The sequence below is a fragment of the Falco rusticolus genome, chromosome 8 (assembly GCF_015220075.1).
Source record: "Falco rusticolus isolate bFalRus1 chromosome 8, bFalRus1.pri, whole genome shotgun sequence".
Classification (NCBI taxonomy): Eukaryota; Metazoa; Chordata; class Aves; order Falconiformes; family Falconidae; genus Falco; species Falco rusticolus.
In genome coordinates, this window is record NC_051194.1 from 34,599,679 (window position 1) to 34,615,382 (window position 15,704).

Consider the following 15,704-nt stretch of genomic DNA (forward strand, 5'->3'; position numbering starts at 1 on the left):
GAATTAGTCTGCTCTTATCACATGTCTTATAAAGGACATCTCTCAGATGCCTGAGAAAAGTAGAAGGGCTCATGTAGAAGGAGATTTTATTTCCTGTGTGTGTTTAGGGGTTGATGCCTTCAAAATTATTTTCACAGCAATTGTGTTACTGCTGTTGCTGTTTTGTAATAGGCAAAATGACTTTGGTAGGGTCCAGGAGGCAGAGGTGACTGTGGAGTGCAGCTGTGGAGGGGTAGGAACAGTATAGCCCACCTTCACCTTTGCAGCTCCAGCCTATAGTTTGCTGTTATATGTCAGCTATGTGCACAGTACTATAAAGGCCAGGGTGGTCCAGATGACCCCAGACTGAGGCTCTTCTAACTTAAAGGCTTATGACCACAGTTCCTGACCTCACTTTTGTCTACAATAACCCAAGCAAATGCCTGTTAAGGTTAAAACATTGGATCATTTACATTATTATCTATTAGTGCCATGTGTCCAGAGGTGAAGTGTTCTCTGATTTATAAGCAGCCTCTGAAGGATTACGGAAAGCAACCCCATTTTGGTCATCAGATCTAGGTCAAGCAATACCATCTGTAATAATAAAGCTTACCTAAAGAGCTTAGCATGGTTTATGTGGTAAACCATGGCTGTGTGGCTCTGAACATTGTCGGCTATCCTGGCTGCCCTTTATTTCAACATGTAACTGTGCCTGGCCGCTTCCTTTACACTGCGGAACTGCAAGAAATATTAGTAGCTATTCTTCTGTATCTTTTTTTCCCGTGTTTCATAGCAGCCCTTGCTATGTAGAGCAAGCAGCAGGCTTGGGAAAGCTGTGCTAGGCTGGGTGACCACTACTAGACTGTTTAGGAGTTAAATTGGTTAATTGGGAAAGAGAAGACTCCTACTTCTACTTCTTCCTTCATTACTACTATATCTTCTTGGGGGTTTACATCATAACCCACATGACACCTGCCACCTTTTTTCCATGCCAGGTTAAAACCCCACAGCTCTGTGTTTCACTATTACCAAGAAGAATCGCAAGCAGAGCTACTAAATTAAAACTTTTGGCTCAGCCTTAATTCCTTGCACACACCCATAGCTGTAGGGGCTTTAAATAGCACCTTGAATCATCATGAAATTCAGAGAATTAGGCTGGGCTGGAGGGAAGGGCAATAGACTGGGTCTGTGGCATTTTAGGATCAGTTTGCAGTGCAGATGTGCGTGTCCTGAGGGACCTTGGGCTAGGTGTTTAATCCATCCACTGTGCTGTGTTTTTTATAGCTTGCAAAAGGGTAATAACACCTCCCTGCCTTAGACTGGGGTGAAGAGAGAATAAAACACATTAATGAAAAGAAGACATGCAGATCCTGTGGTGGTTCTGTTACAGCTCCACCTCCGCTATGGCGTTCACGGAGCTTTGTATCTGCAAAGTTTGGAGATTTTTCAAAAATGGTTGCAAGCATTTTCATACTCTTCTTGTGCATGGTCAGAGGAAGGCAATGTGACTTGCCCGGGGTTGGGGAGCGTTCAGTGACAAGGTGGCAGTCATGCCCCTGCCAGCAGATCCCACTTAGCAGAGCTCAGCTGGTAGCCCTGGAGGTGCAAGTGTAGCCTTGGAGAGAGTGAAGGTGCCTGTTTTCTCCTACTCTGCAAAGGTGGTGAGCCAGCTATTGCACTAGTCCCACAGCCTCCTTGCCTCAGCATGGGCAATTTGTTCTTTTAATTTTGGAATTCCCTGCTTCTGGCTAAAACAGCATGGATTTAGAGGTGTGTGTGGAGGGGGAAATTTGACCATTGTACTATGCTACTTATATGATCCTGCTTCTTTTGAACTGATGACAGTACTATGGAAAGACTACCAGGCCTGGGATTTTCCTGGCTTTGACGGAGCAAGGTATACAGGTCTGGTTCTTTTAACCTCAACAGGAGCTCTGAGCATCCCATTCCTGTTAAAACTGATGTGAAACAAACTTCCAGAGTGAAAGATGAAGACTATCCCATCTGTCTATCTGCTGCTTTAATGGAGAGATAGGAAAGGTTTTATGTTTTAGCCTGAGAGAGAAGTCAAACATCTGAGAAGTAATTTCAGGAGAAGGCCCCGTTTCTTGCAGTTCAAGGGTGAGTTTAGGGAATCCTCTATTCTCTGGCCAGAAGAGCACTATTATCTTTACAGAGTTAGACCAAAAATCCTTCTCTTGATCAAACCTAAGAGTTTGTGCTGACCAGTGGCTTTTTAGGAGAGACTACCAGTCCTGGAGGTTTGAGCTAACAGATGCATCTTATTTTCTTACAACTTGGTATGCTGGGCTCTGAACTGTCTCCTGGGATATCACTAAAAAAGCATTTCCACTGTTACCATTTTAAAGAGCAAGAGTCAACTGGCAGTGAAGGCTGAGTCCTTTTGTCCGATGCTCTGTCACCCCCAGTTTCCCTTGTGTTTCCCACCTTAGGATGCAGCCCTAGCAGAACAGCTGCAAAAATTTTAACATCTTCATCCCTTTGCTATGATGTCTTTCACAAGGGAAGACTGATTGGAGAAGGAAGGAAATGTGAGAGTGCATATGTGTGTTAGTCTTAAAATGTTGAAAGAAGGGACTGTGAGAGCATTTTCAGGGTTATGGAATATGAAGAATGAGGCTTCTTGTAGAAAACAATTGCTTCAGGCCTCTCAGTGAACTGGGTGACTGGTTCCTCTGTTGCTGTAGTTTGCTTTTTTCAGACGTTGCTACATTTATTATGACTTTTTCTTTTAAAAAAATATTCCCTTTTCCTGATTCACACTATTTAGAAGCCATTCTTCAAGGAAGAATTACCAGCCTGATGTCTGCCCATCGCTAAAGTTTGATGGCCCATCCATGAGTGTGGCACCTTAACCCACTGGAGCCCTCTGGCATGAAATAGGGTTTTGGCAGATGAGATTTTAGTTTCCCTGGGAAAAACATTTTGTCTTTTTAGTATCTCTGTTTCTTGTCTATTATGTAGAGTTATCATGTATACTACTTCTCAGGACCGTGGTGAGGAAAAACCCATCTGGTTTGTGAATGCTCAGATATTGCTCTAATGGAAGCCATGTAAATAACCAGATAAATGATTTCAGTGACATCGTCTGTCGAGCATAATAGGTAGCAGGGTCAGAATTTCTTCACAGTGAATCATTTCTTACTGGCATGGTGGGATTCATGCTCACAAACCTTGTGCAGAAGCGTCCTCTGATTTTTGCTGTCTGTCTTTTCCCTGCCTACACTTTTAGCTCCCTGATCTCTTGCTGGTAAGCTTCAGGGAGCAGAGACTACCACGGCCAGTGTCTGCACTGTGCTTAGCACGGAGTTCAGGCACAGGGTAGGCATTGGGGTGTTGCTGTAATATGAAACTAAAGGATAAATCATTAGAAAATAATCTAGAATTTGTTGTAATTTTTACCTTTCATCAAGTTATGGTGGAATTGGGGTTTTTGGATAAGACAGAAGAGTGAAAATAATGGAAATAACTTTAGAGTTTTGGGTTTCTTGAGCAGATTTGTTCATTCTGTGCTTTGCTTTGGGATCAGTATCCTTGGTGTTTCAAAGAGGGGGTGTGTGGATATGGGCTCACAGCTAGTGTGCTAACTGTCTGCCCTGCCAGGCTTGCTGTGGGACCTGGGGCAAATTGTGTAGGTTACGTTCACATCTTCATCTCACTGCAGCTTCTGGATTGACTTGAGCAGTTTACATAGGTCTTTACTAACCCCTATCTGACTGCATTCATGAGTAGTTCAGAATGGAGGGTGCAATGAACTCCGGTGGGAGTGAATGGTCGTGGGTGGTGGGGACAGGAACGTCCCCAAGCAGAGCACTGTAGTGAGGAATAAGATGTGTGTTCACAGCCGACATTTCTCACTGGTGCAAATCTCCCTCTTGGAAACTGGGACAAGAGCAATTCCTTGTCTCTTCCATGAGGACAGAGCATTCAAGATTGTGAAAAGTTCAGGCAGGGCTGCACAATTTCTAAGTTAAATTGAATGTGTTAAAATATTTATTGTTTCTACAAACGTTTGCTGCTAGCAAATCTGTAGCCTAGGATCTTTGCAGAAAGCAAATATGAAAAAAAATATTACGGCTGAAGCAAGTTTTGAAGCAACCTTCAGATAAGTATTAAGGAAATTTTTTCCATTGCTTTTTGGTTAAACTTATAAAATATGTTCTTTACATTTTGTTTCCAAATTGATGTCAAAATTTAACATTAAATTCTCTTCCCCATTTGATAGAAGATGTAGTTAGAAATACCCACTGAAGACAATTTTTCTGATGTTTCCATAGGTTACTAAGGATTTTCCCTGGAGCATGACTTCGAATATGACACTTCAGTAATGCAGAGGCTGTAAGTAAATAATATACTGTTTGCAACCCTTCTTTAACAGTGTTTTTATAGTCTTCCCAGAACTTTGTTAGAACTCACCTTTGCTAGACTCTACCTTGCAACAGGCTTGCAAAGAAGTGACTGGAAGATGGCATGGTTCTAAAGCGGATCGTGCCATTTCAGACACTTTGCTTTATCAGCTTCTTGTTTCATTTAAGAACTCCAATAATGGTTGCTTAATCTGCAGGAGGAAAGCCCAAGACATCTGTCAGTATTGCAGGAAACGCCACACCAGGCAAAAATAAAAATACCTCATTAGCGTAGAAGAGCGGTGAATAAAATGCAATGATACATTACCAAAAGCTGGCATGCAGTTGGTTCCCAGGCACAGAACAAAGGCCAAGAACCTTATTTTGCTTGTTATACCACTAATTAAAAAGGCCTGCTAGAAGCTGAATAAATGAACCCAAGAGTCTGCTGACCTGGTCATGTATTTGTTGGCCTTTGGTAACCTCATGTGAGAGTTGGGTGTCTGAGGGGTCTTATCACAGAGGCAAGCTTTTGTGCAATTCCTGGTTGTGAGTGCTTGAAAAATAGACAATTTCCTTTTCTTCCTGAACTTTCCCCATCTTTTTCTAAGGTGAATTATTGAGCTGTTAACTTTGGTAGCTCTTTTCTGAATTCTGCATTGTTTTTCCTAATCAATTCTCTCAGATCTGCTCAATCTCCATTTAATTCAGTCAGCTACTCAACATCCAAACCTTTTGTAATGAAGAGAGTGCTAATTTTTCTTTTTATTTCAATTGTAGTTGATGGCTTTCGTCAGGTGTTATCATATAACTCAATCATCCACCATTGGAATTTGTAATTTAATCAATAAAGGAGGCCATCTTTCTCAAGGAGATCAAAAGATAAAGAGCTCAAGGAAAATGCATGGTAAAAGGAAGCTGAAGAACAAAAACAGGTGATAGGAACTGTGGTTTGCACTTATTAGATGCACACCCTTCTGGCTACATATACTTGGCAAGTAGCAAGCAAAAGAGGTACCGCTATTTTAGAATTAATAATTCTAATGATTGCACCTGTGCACTCATCTTGCAAAATGTAGAGGGAAAATCATGTATGTTACTTAAGTCTCTATGACAAGTACCTTGTATCAACTATGTCACACAGAATGGTGCTAGCAACGCTGTACATGAGCAGCAGTGTTCACACTAAGTGTGATATCAAGAGAGACACCAAGAGATGAAACTGTGCTATGTGAGATCCTCCAGCCTTTCTGTTCCCATGCCTTTGTTGTGTTACTGTTGCTTTAGGCAAGGGCAGAGGAGCGGGTAGCCACAGTATCAGGCTGTTCTTGATGTGCTCGCTGAACGGCTCAAGGCTTTGCAGCACAGGGATCTCGCTGGCCTCAGTAAAAGGTGGCTGTGTCTTGTGTACCTGCTCTGTCCCCTGCCTCTGTTTGCTTCCCCTGCTTCTGTTGCCCCAAAGGAGGGGGTGGTACTGTGCTGGTCTGGCACAATGAGGGGGTGCCTATTCATTGCTAGCAGTGAGAACTGCCTTGGTTTTATGCCCTGGCCCATCTGAGATGTGTAGTGTCCAGAAGAGCATCTCTGCCAATTCTGCTGCAGAAATGAATTTTGCCCCAAGGATGAAGGTTTATTTTGCTCTCAGCCTCTGCAAAGCAATATCCCTTTTCACACTGCCAAGCAGCTTTGAGCAAGGCCTGTGAGGGAGATTGAATGCACCACTGGAGAAGCACTTGTGCTGGGTCACAGCTGGGAATCTTTCCTTGGCTCCTTGACTTCAGAGGGAAATTGCCTGGACAGGTCTCAAATATCAGGCCTCTGAAAGCCATGGTTTTGCTGACAAATTGCCGATAAGTATTATGGTCTCAACTTGGCAAGGTCTGCAGAACCCAAGATGAAAGGTATCAAAATTATTCATTCAGAAAATGTTAATATTTAAAATTACAGTAAATCATTTGGTCTTTAAGGGAAATCAAAATGCTGATTTGCTTATGTCCCTCCCAAAGCCCTGTTGCTAGTGCTGTAGCCACATTTTCTGCAAATCAAATGTTGAGCCATCCATTGAAACATGCATCTTGGGGGATTTTTTTAGAACATGTTTTTTAATTGAAGCAGGCACATTAGTAAAGAAAGGCTTAAGAATACAACATTTGGGGCAATTTTTAAATGTGGTGTGTGGCATTTGTCTCCTAGATTTTACTGCTCCCCTTGAGTGCTACTCCAGATTGAGTAAACAGGTATTTAGAGAGTCTTCAGGTGCTTATTTTCAACCTGGGCTGACAAACCTTTCCTGTGGCAAGCACATGATTTCATAAGACAGTAAGAAAATCAACTGATGAACTCTACAGTGAATAATCTTTAAAAAACCCACCCCAAGCACTCTACAGCAAAAACTGTCACTTAACTGTGACAGAGACTTACCTCAGGGTTTGTTAAGTGTTAAACATGATGAATTGAAGAATGCCTGGACAAGTGTTGCATTAAAATGTCTTGGTCCTAATTTCTCAGCAATTTTGCCTTCCTGCAGTCCTCTTAAATTCAAGCCCTGCTCCTGTTTTGCACAGCTATACCAGAAAGTTTTGGACAAGGAATGTGTGAAGTGAGCCAATCATACAGCTACAAAATCTACAAAACTGCAACTAGCTGACAAATCATTCCCTCTGCCCTTGGATGCTGTAGAAGCTTTTTCTTGTATGAGCAATATTGTAAATATTGTTCTTCTTTTCTTCATAAACCTATGTTTAAGTCTATCCTCCAACCTTTCAACAGTGCCAAAGGTTTAACAAACATGGACCATGTGATTACTTACGATCCCTGGTTCCTTCTGGTGCACACCAAATAATGTCATCAAAGTCAGTGGCATTCTGCCTGTTGTGTTTGGCCAAATAGGAGAGCAGAATTTCTCCCACTGAGTAGCTTAATGTCCTGTGTTTGAAGACTGACTTTTTGGAGCAACCAGACTTTGACTGGCCAAAACAACCAGTGTTTTGCCTAGCCAGGCAGCCTAGGGAACCCAGCTGTAAGAAGTGAAAAGCTTCTGACGAGAATTGAGATTGAAAGCATTTCTCAGGGTTGATATGGCATGCAAGAGCTCAGTGCTTTGTGGAGTTGGAGCATCCTCAGAAATAAGCAATGGCACATGCAGACTGCCTCTCTGTCCTTCCCACAGTAATGACTTCCTCTTTTCACCTAGTAAGGAGAAAATAAGTAATTATGCTTTAGTCCCACTTTTCAATGGTATTTTGCACAAAATCCCTCCCACAGAGAAGAATAACTGGAGGGCTGAGAATTATGCATGTGTATAGTATGTCCAAAAATGTTTACATACATGTCCATTACCCACCCCACCCCACCCCAAATATCCCTTGCTTTTAAGCCACTGAAACACTTTGAAACACTTGGATTGTTTTTTGTGTCCCCCTCCCAGCACCAAATCACCCATTTTAGTGATTCCGCACAGGTTAGGAATTTGGAAAAAGAAGAACATTGCAGCCACTTTTAGCTCATCTCTTAAAGGACATTGAGTTTTGCTTCCACTGTTTTTTAATTCAACAGGCTGTAGAAGGACTGGGTGTCATTTAGCTATGAAAGATTTATGTTTTCCTGATCATTGTGAAGTAGCATCATTAACACAGGCAAATTACCATGCTTCACTGTGCTGTGTCCATGGTATGTTAGAAGCCCTTTCCTATTGGTAAAGCTGGGTCTATTTTCTGTAAAATCAGGGGCCCATTGGCAGTTCTTTGGCAAGTGAGACAGAGGGACTATTTAATGAGAAGAGGGGTGGTGTAATAAGGGTGAAGAAGTTAAACATGAAAAGTGCAGGGAAAGATAGCAGAAGGCTGATTTATAAATCACCACAGAACTGGGCCAAAATATTCATCCATTTTCACAAGGCCAGGGAAGAAGGGGGCTTCTTTATTTTGGGATAAATGACTACATGGTTTTTCCAAAGTGCATTTTAGAAGTCAAACACTTTATTCCATTTCTCTTCCCCATACCAAGTGCTGTGCTTTCAGACTGATGCAAACTGGTTTGTAACGCTTAGTTTTCTTGTTTTGGTGAAGAAGCTGGACTTATGCTTCAATATGTCTGGATTTTACAAATAGGTTTTTAGTTTAATAAGATGAAACCAATTAACTGGAAAAAATGCCAATGGATTTTGCAAGTGCATAAAAATACATTGCTTTTTCTTGAAGCATTTCATCACTGTTTTAAATGTTCCTTTTTCTTTCTATTGCCACCAGTGACAAAGCACTATGATGAATACATCCCCTCATGCTTTTCCTGAAGACATTGATCTCTGGCCCTGATTGTGTGTGTATGTAGGGGGTTGCAGGCATGTGCATATGCATCTATTTATTTCTGTCTCACTTTACCCCTGGTGTTGTTCAGTGTGTTTAACTTGTGGCCTGAGGAAAAACGGATATAAAAAGGTGTTCTTAAAAGGTTACTGAAAGTGGCACAGGACCCAAGGGCTAATGAGAATCTCTAAAAAACAGGTGTTAATGCAACTGCTGAAACATTTGGTGCAGCAGAGACGTTGGGGAAGGCAGTAGCACCTGGTTGTTGCACCCCACTGCATCCCTGCGAGAGGAAACATCCCCTGGAAACTCTTCTGAGGTCCCTCATTAGGCCAGTTTTGCCTTGCAAGGGAGGGTGGGCACAGGGACACACCATTCTGCAGTGACACAGAGGTCTGTGAAAATGAGGTCTGGTCTCTGCCTGCTTGTCTCTGAACAGTATTGCTCATTTAATCACCTCTAGCAGTATTTTACTTCCAATCTGAATAATTAAATTGGAGCGAATTTTAATATGAGGCCCCACCAGCCTCCTCTACCCCTAAATTTCTGTTGACTCTGCCTGTGAGAGGGCTGGGTGATACACAGGACATGGGTGCATGCTGAGAAACTACAGGATTTCTCTTTCCATTACCTCAGCCTTCCTCATTCTCTTGTAGCCTTGCCTTCTGCTTAAATTGCAAAGGATATTAACTTCTATGAGCCTGCGGGGCGGTAACCCAAGCAGGCATCGCCTTGGGATGACATGGTTTTCCCTGCTCTGATCAGCTGTGTGTAAACTGAAGCATAAAGAGTCTGCTTTGATCCCTAATAACTTTGCTAGTTTGCTTTAGTTACCAGCTGATACAGAGATGACTGAAATGTGGTACTTTGGGGTGAAATAGGGTGTCTGCCCAAGTACATGGCATATGACACACAAAATTAGCTGTTGCAAACAGACATCTCTGTTCACATCAGCTTTGCCCAATCCTTCAAGAAAACATCTCTATCATCTGAAAGAATTACAAACCCTAAATTTTGGTAATAGGAAAGGCTTTTATTCTCTTCTTCTGCAAGTGATGGGAGTGCCCTGCAGGGCAGTGCCCTTTTTCATCCCTGCTTCCATTTAGCAGTGGCTCTCACATTTTAAAAATAAGTCTAGATATTTTATCAGCAGCCTGACATCATTACTAATGCTCTGCATATTTACCGTATAACTGGTGATCTAGTTGAAGGAAATGACTACATGGAGACCTTTAAAGAAGATACCACTTTCGATAGGGTGTGAACTTAACACAAACTAAACAGTTCCTTGAAGTCCTCCCGGATTTGCAAAACTCTCTCAATTAGCCACACCAAGTTGTGAAAGATGCTGCCCTTTCAAAAAGCCAGGACAGCCCAACACCTCATTCTAGTAGCTGTGGTGTGAGCAGCATGTGCTGATTTACATCCAAGCTCTTCCACTGCTTATTTAATTCTCATTTTTTTTGGCCTTTGTTGAACTCCTAGGCTGTCCCTCATATTAAAATGACCTGCTTCCTCCAGGGAAACATCCCACCATTCAAACAAATGGTACCAACACCAAATAACTGCTTTGTGGTATCCAGTTTTGTTCTGCATTTGTTTTAAAGCTTCCCAGGAACCCTTGGCTACTTTGCGCAAACTGTTAACTTGAGGGTAATAATTTTGTCTGGGTTTTGTCACAGAAATTCAATTAAGGAGGATTATGAACACAGTTGTAGGCCTGTTTCATTTACAGTTGCAAATGAAACCCGGGCCACACACTGATCGTTTATATAGGAAAGGAGATGCTGTGTAGTTCTGAGTGGCTGAATTACCTGCATGTTCTTTTGTGTGGCTTCACTTATTGCAGAAGGGAGGGGAGGGAGACTTACAAAATGAATAAAGTAGTGACGGAAAGGCAGGAAAGAAATCACCAAGGGAAAAACTACCCCCACTGCTTTTCCCTAGGAGGCACACTTCCCGTCTACACATAATAAACTCCATGGGGAATTTCTTCCTCCTTAGAAAACATATCCCGAAGGGCAAGAGCGAGTAGTCCTTTATTTATTTATTTATGGTTAACAAAGAGCAATATTCTGTTTTCATGGCCTTGGTTTGGCTCCAAGTCCCAGAGCCACTGGGGGCAAGGCATACGGTTTCACTTTTTTTCAGTTCTTATTTCTGAGCCATGCAAGCCAACTTTTTTATTCCTTTTTTCTCTTTTCAAGTTTTTCCGCAAGCAGCTGAATTCCCCAGGTAGGAAAGGGGAGAGGAGGAGGAAGGGAGGAGAGGACGTTTACCAGATTGGAGCAAAACAATAGCTTCTGCAGAGGTTGGCTTCTGGTGGAAGAGAAGCACATTCAGAGATGATGAAAGAAGGGATTTTGTTTATTTTGTGGGATGCCTTTTTTAATTATGAAGGCAAAACAAAGGCAAAACTTGCCTTGATGTCCTCTGATGAAATGTCTGTGCGTGTAAAGGAGCAATATATCTCAGCTTTGCTTTGCAACAGTAAACCTGGGAATTACTTTGCACCACTCTGGAGATTTGTGAAGGGCTCTGTCCTCTAACCCTTTAGCTGGGAAACGTCACACTGAATACAGGGAGGATGTGGCCTTGTATCACTAGTAAGGCTTAGCTCTCATCTACTAAATTTTATTCATAAGGAGTTATCACTATTTTGCAGGTGGGGAATAGAGAGGTGCCCAAAGGTGGAAACACAGCCCCAGTTGATCTGAGAACATGAACGGTTCCAGTCTGTTCCCTGTCCTAAGTGTCTCCTGTAGTGAGCACTGGAGTGTCTGCTAAGGGACCTACACCATGCATCACCTTTGATTAGAGCCCTCCTCAGGTATACTCTATTTAACAACTCATTTTCCTCTTGTTTCGTGCTTTATTCCTGATCCTTCAATTCCAGGAAGGATTTTACTGTCCTCACTGTGGTTTCAACTATGTGCCCAAGAGGCTTACTGGATTCTTTACCAGATAAGGGGAAATAAGCTCTTTTGTTTCTAGCTTTAGATCAGATACTGTTTCCATACATCTCTCTGTATACAGCCTCGATGCTGTTGAAGACTGAAAGAGAGGCAGGCAGCTTATTAAGTCTCAAAAACTTCAGCAAAATTCACTGGAAGTGATGCAGTGAAGTGCGAACAATATCTACTTTTGCTCCACATCCTGGGCAATTCATCCTGTGGTGAGGGGCTGTTACAGCAATTTATATTTCTCGGTTGTTTTGTGGTAGAGTTGTCTTGTGTCAGACCAAACTTCTTGTGAGAGCTCATTCTTGAGGCAAAAGCTGGATAAAAGAAAATGAAACGCCTTATGTAAAGGCCGATCTATGAGTCTCTTGCTTTTTGGGCACCTGTTCTGAAGAAGTTGGGACAATTGAATTCAGTGCCCTTAGCAGCTTTCAGGCCAGGTGAATATGACTTTGGAGCAGGTATTATGACTAGATGGCTTTAGGTTTGAATAATATCACAAAAGTCATTGGGTTCATGCTGGCACAAAAGCAGCGGGGGAGAAAAGGAAGAGGATCGGGATTTTGCATAACTATGAGATCATTTTGTTACCACTGATTGGAACGATCTATCCTAATCCAGTTTTGTTGCATAGTGGAGGACGGAGATGAACATCTTCAGAGGGTGACTCACCGGAAGGGTGCTCCCACAGGCCACAGAAGCTGACCTTTGGGAATGCTGATCTCTTCCCACTGACATGCCAAGTGCCTCACTGCCTAGCCTAGCCCAGTTTTCAGGTGAATAAAGTAGGGTGAGATGAATCTCTGCCTGTGTTTCGATCACATGTTTTATATTTGGTAAAGCATATAAAAATAGCCCTTTTTTAGCATCTTTCAGTCTGTAGATAGTAGAGTTAGATCCTTAGCCAGCATAAATAAGCTGAACTTCAGTGTTGAAGAGCTAATTTTGGTGGAGTAACTTCTACTTTGCTCCAGTTTGAGCAGAGCCAACTGTCCGGGGAGTTTTTGGGGGCTGTTCCGGTAGTGCCTCTAAGCTTAGTACCTAAAACTCAGCAAAGGGACAGAAGGAGACTGCACGGTATGTAAGGTACACATGACTTCATATGATGCCTTATGTTTTACATAAAGTGCTTTTAGATTCATGACATCTGGCAGCATTGCCCTCTCAAAGTGTAGCAGAAAAATAATCCTTTCAAATCATCTCTGATGAAGAATGAAATGTTTTTCACTAGCCTAGTTTAAAAATCATATCTGAGTCTTTCCCTCCTGTGGCTGCTAACTGGTTTAGCACAAACAATGCACACAGGCAGTAGCCATTTCAGTGGTTTCCCTGGAATTTGCTGTATATCTGTACATTTTTAATGCTTCTCTTTCTTTCTTTTTTTTTGAACAAGCTTTTTTTTTTTTTTGTTTACATAGAAGGAAAAGTGTGTAGTTGAATCATAAAACTACATAAAGTATTGTGAGCTTGTGTTGGACTGAGGTCCTTTTCAGCCAAATAGCAGACTTTATCTGCTTATAATGGAAGAATTGAAAGAGATGTGGGAGAGTAAGACAGAAACACACTCGGGAGCCTATATTTCAGTAACAAGGCGGAGGCTGACCATTAATGTGAGAATTAATAACCCTCCAAAGCCACCTCTTTTGAGCAGCTGCAGTAGGAACTGGCAGTGCAGAATGCACAGACTAATTCCCTTTTCAGAGCAGCTAAAATTAAATGTTTGTTACAGCTTTATGTATGTACTCTCAGCAGGGGCCATTTTCCTTCCCTTCAGGCAAACTCAGAAGAGGAAGAACATTTAACAGCCTTGAACCACCCAGTCTGTGTGCCATATATATGGGCCACTGAGCCATGCCTGGGTTGTCAGTGCTTAGACTCTTCCTGAAAGGTGGAATCTGGGGTGGTTGCTAGCAATCCATGTCCTTTGAGGCGCTGGAGCAAAATGCTAATGTTGATTGGAAGGGAAAGGTTTGAAATTGTAAGCAAACAGAGAAGATCCATCATGCGTTTTCACAAATGATGAAAGGCTGACAATGGCAGTCTGGATATCAGATAACTAGATTTATTGAAGTAGCCTGTGCTCTCATGAAATAGTTTGCTTTTTATGTTTTTGTTTTGTTTCATCTTACTGAAAGTGTCTATTTTTTTTTTCAAAGCTACTCTTACTGCCATGGCAAACTGGCTAATTTAGATAATTTCTTCTGTTAATGCTTAAAGGAAGCATGGACTGCAGTGTTCTCTTCTCACTGATGTAGTGGGACCTCAGTGCAAAGCCAGCCGCTGTCATGAAATCGGAGCTTCCTGGAAAATAAATTATAAAATCAATGTAGTAATTGTAAGTTTGTTCCTTACAGGTTGATAGTGCTAGTTGAAGTGTGGCTACACATTTCATTTAGAATAAACCTAGTGCCGTCAACTATGCACAGAAAACAGTGAAAGATCGATGATTTTTAATCACGAGAGAGAAATAAAATGCAGAAACAAAAATGTTGCTAGCATGATATGACATCCCTGTGCTGAAGGGACCGTTCCTTTTATAGCTCAGCGAGGTACTGCATTTTGTGGTTTTGTTCCCAGGGGAACAAGCTGCTGCTTTCCTCCTTTTCTGAAAAAGTTTGTAAGATGAGAAGTGGAATATTAATAATTGAAAATGCAAGTTGCAGTAATGCCATTTGCATAAGGATGTTTCTTGACCCATGGAGGGTATTCATTGTTTGTTGGAGAAAAGATCAGCAGAGGAACTGTGGGAGCCTGAAGGATCTAAAAGGCTACCTGGCAATAAACATGTTTCTCAAATGAATCTTAATGTGGTTCCCAAGACTGGAGTTCTCTATTTATAGCCTGCCCTTTTTCCTGGAGGACCTGAGATACTATCAAGACAATCAATTCCTGTCCCTGTCCCTGTCCCCATCCCTCCCGCCCCTGGCACTGGGTGTGGTGGCAGTAAGTAGTCATTAGCATGGAGAGAAAGTATTTCACAAAAGACATGGAGACAAATCCTTCCTCTTGCAGAATTTGCTTTGTGAAGTTTAACAGTCCCAGTGACCTTCACTGTGAAAGCACTTCTCTAAAGACGTTTTAACAGTGAACTGCATGGAGTTCACCTGTCTGCTGCAGAAGGGGTTAAGACTGAGTTGACTCTGCTGATATTTTAACCTTTAGTTTCAGAAATTGTGGTGGTTTCTTGTTTAGGCTTTTGAGGGTTTTGTTTAAGCCAGATGCTTATTCTGCAGAGGCATCCTTCCACGCTGTTTTAAATGCTAGCGGTACTGAAACATTACTCATAAAGTGCACACACTGTTACGATTCCTGACTTTAACTCTTAGCATATTTATAGGCCTCATTTCCATTTTTTGTGGTCTCATTAATGGAACAGCAATAATAAATTGAAATGTTAATGGGGGATCATTTCACCAACAGCAGAAGGTGTTAACGAACTTGATAAGATAGTTGAAAGGAAAATAACTTTTTAGTAGTGTAATTTTTTTTAACCATAGACCCCGATTGTTTCCTTCCAAACATGTGTAATTGGGGCAGTTTTGAAATTATGAACATCATTTCATATGGACGTTTTTTCAATCAGCTTCCTGGATGCCTTGCATGGGAGTTGGACCATCTGCAGAAATTCCAGTGGGGGCAGCCATTCTGGAAGTTGGAGTATGAGCAGACTTTGCTGTAGTCATGGCAGTAATGATAGAAACCCAGAAAGCACCTTTTGATTATGTGAGTTAATGACCTTCTTTAAAGTGGTGTGAAAAAGTGGTCCTCCTTGTATGAAGTGGCAGTTAACATCCTGTTGTGAAGTACTTGGAGGCAGTGTTCAGATAGGGTCTCGTGCAGGAGTTAAATTTCCTAACGGACAAGGGAATTGTACCTTGTAGTCACAAATACAAATTTGTGGAATGATCACGAGAAGTTCCTTGGTGACATTGTATCTCACTTTTCCCACTGGTAAAGTGGAGGGCTTTGAGTTAATGGAGCACAGTAGGATTTTCAGGCTTGGTCAGTATCTGTGGAGATTTAGTATCTTCTGAGGGAGAGGTGGTACACTGTGGGGCAATCCTCAGCTGGAAGTAAACAGTACCAGGCACTGT

At 41.9% G+C, this 15,704-nt stretch overlaps 1 protein-coding gene across 5 annotated transcripts in view; it reads left to right on the forward strand.

Moving 5' to 3' along the window:
* SEMA5B (semaphorin 5B) overlaps positions 1-15,704 on the forward strand; it is a 281,742-nt gene that overhangs the window by 81,226 nt on the left and 184,812 nt on the right. For 4 of the 5 annotated variants that reach the window (XM_037397958.1, XM_037397957.1, XM_037397954.1 and 1 more), the window contains exon 2: positions 4,278-4,338. The gene's annotated coding sequence lies outside the window, so the exon portion shown is untranslated. Of the gene's footprint in view, positions 1-4,277; positions 4,339-11,315; positions 11,481-15,704 lie in introns of all 5 variants that reach the window. The other variant, XM_037397955.1, reaches the window with a different exon arrangement.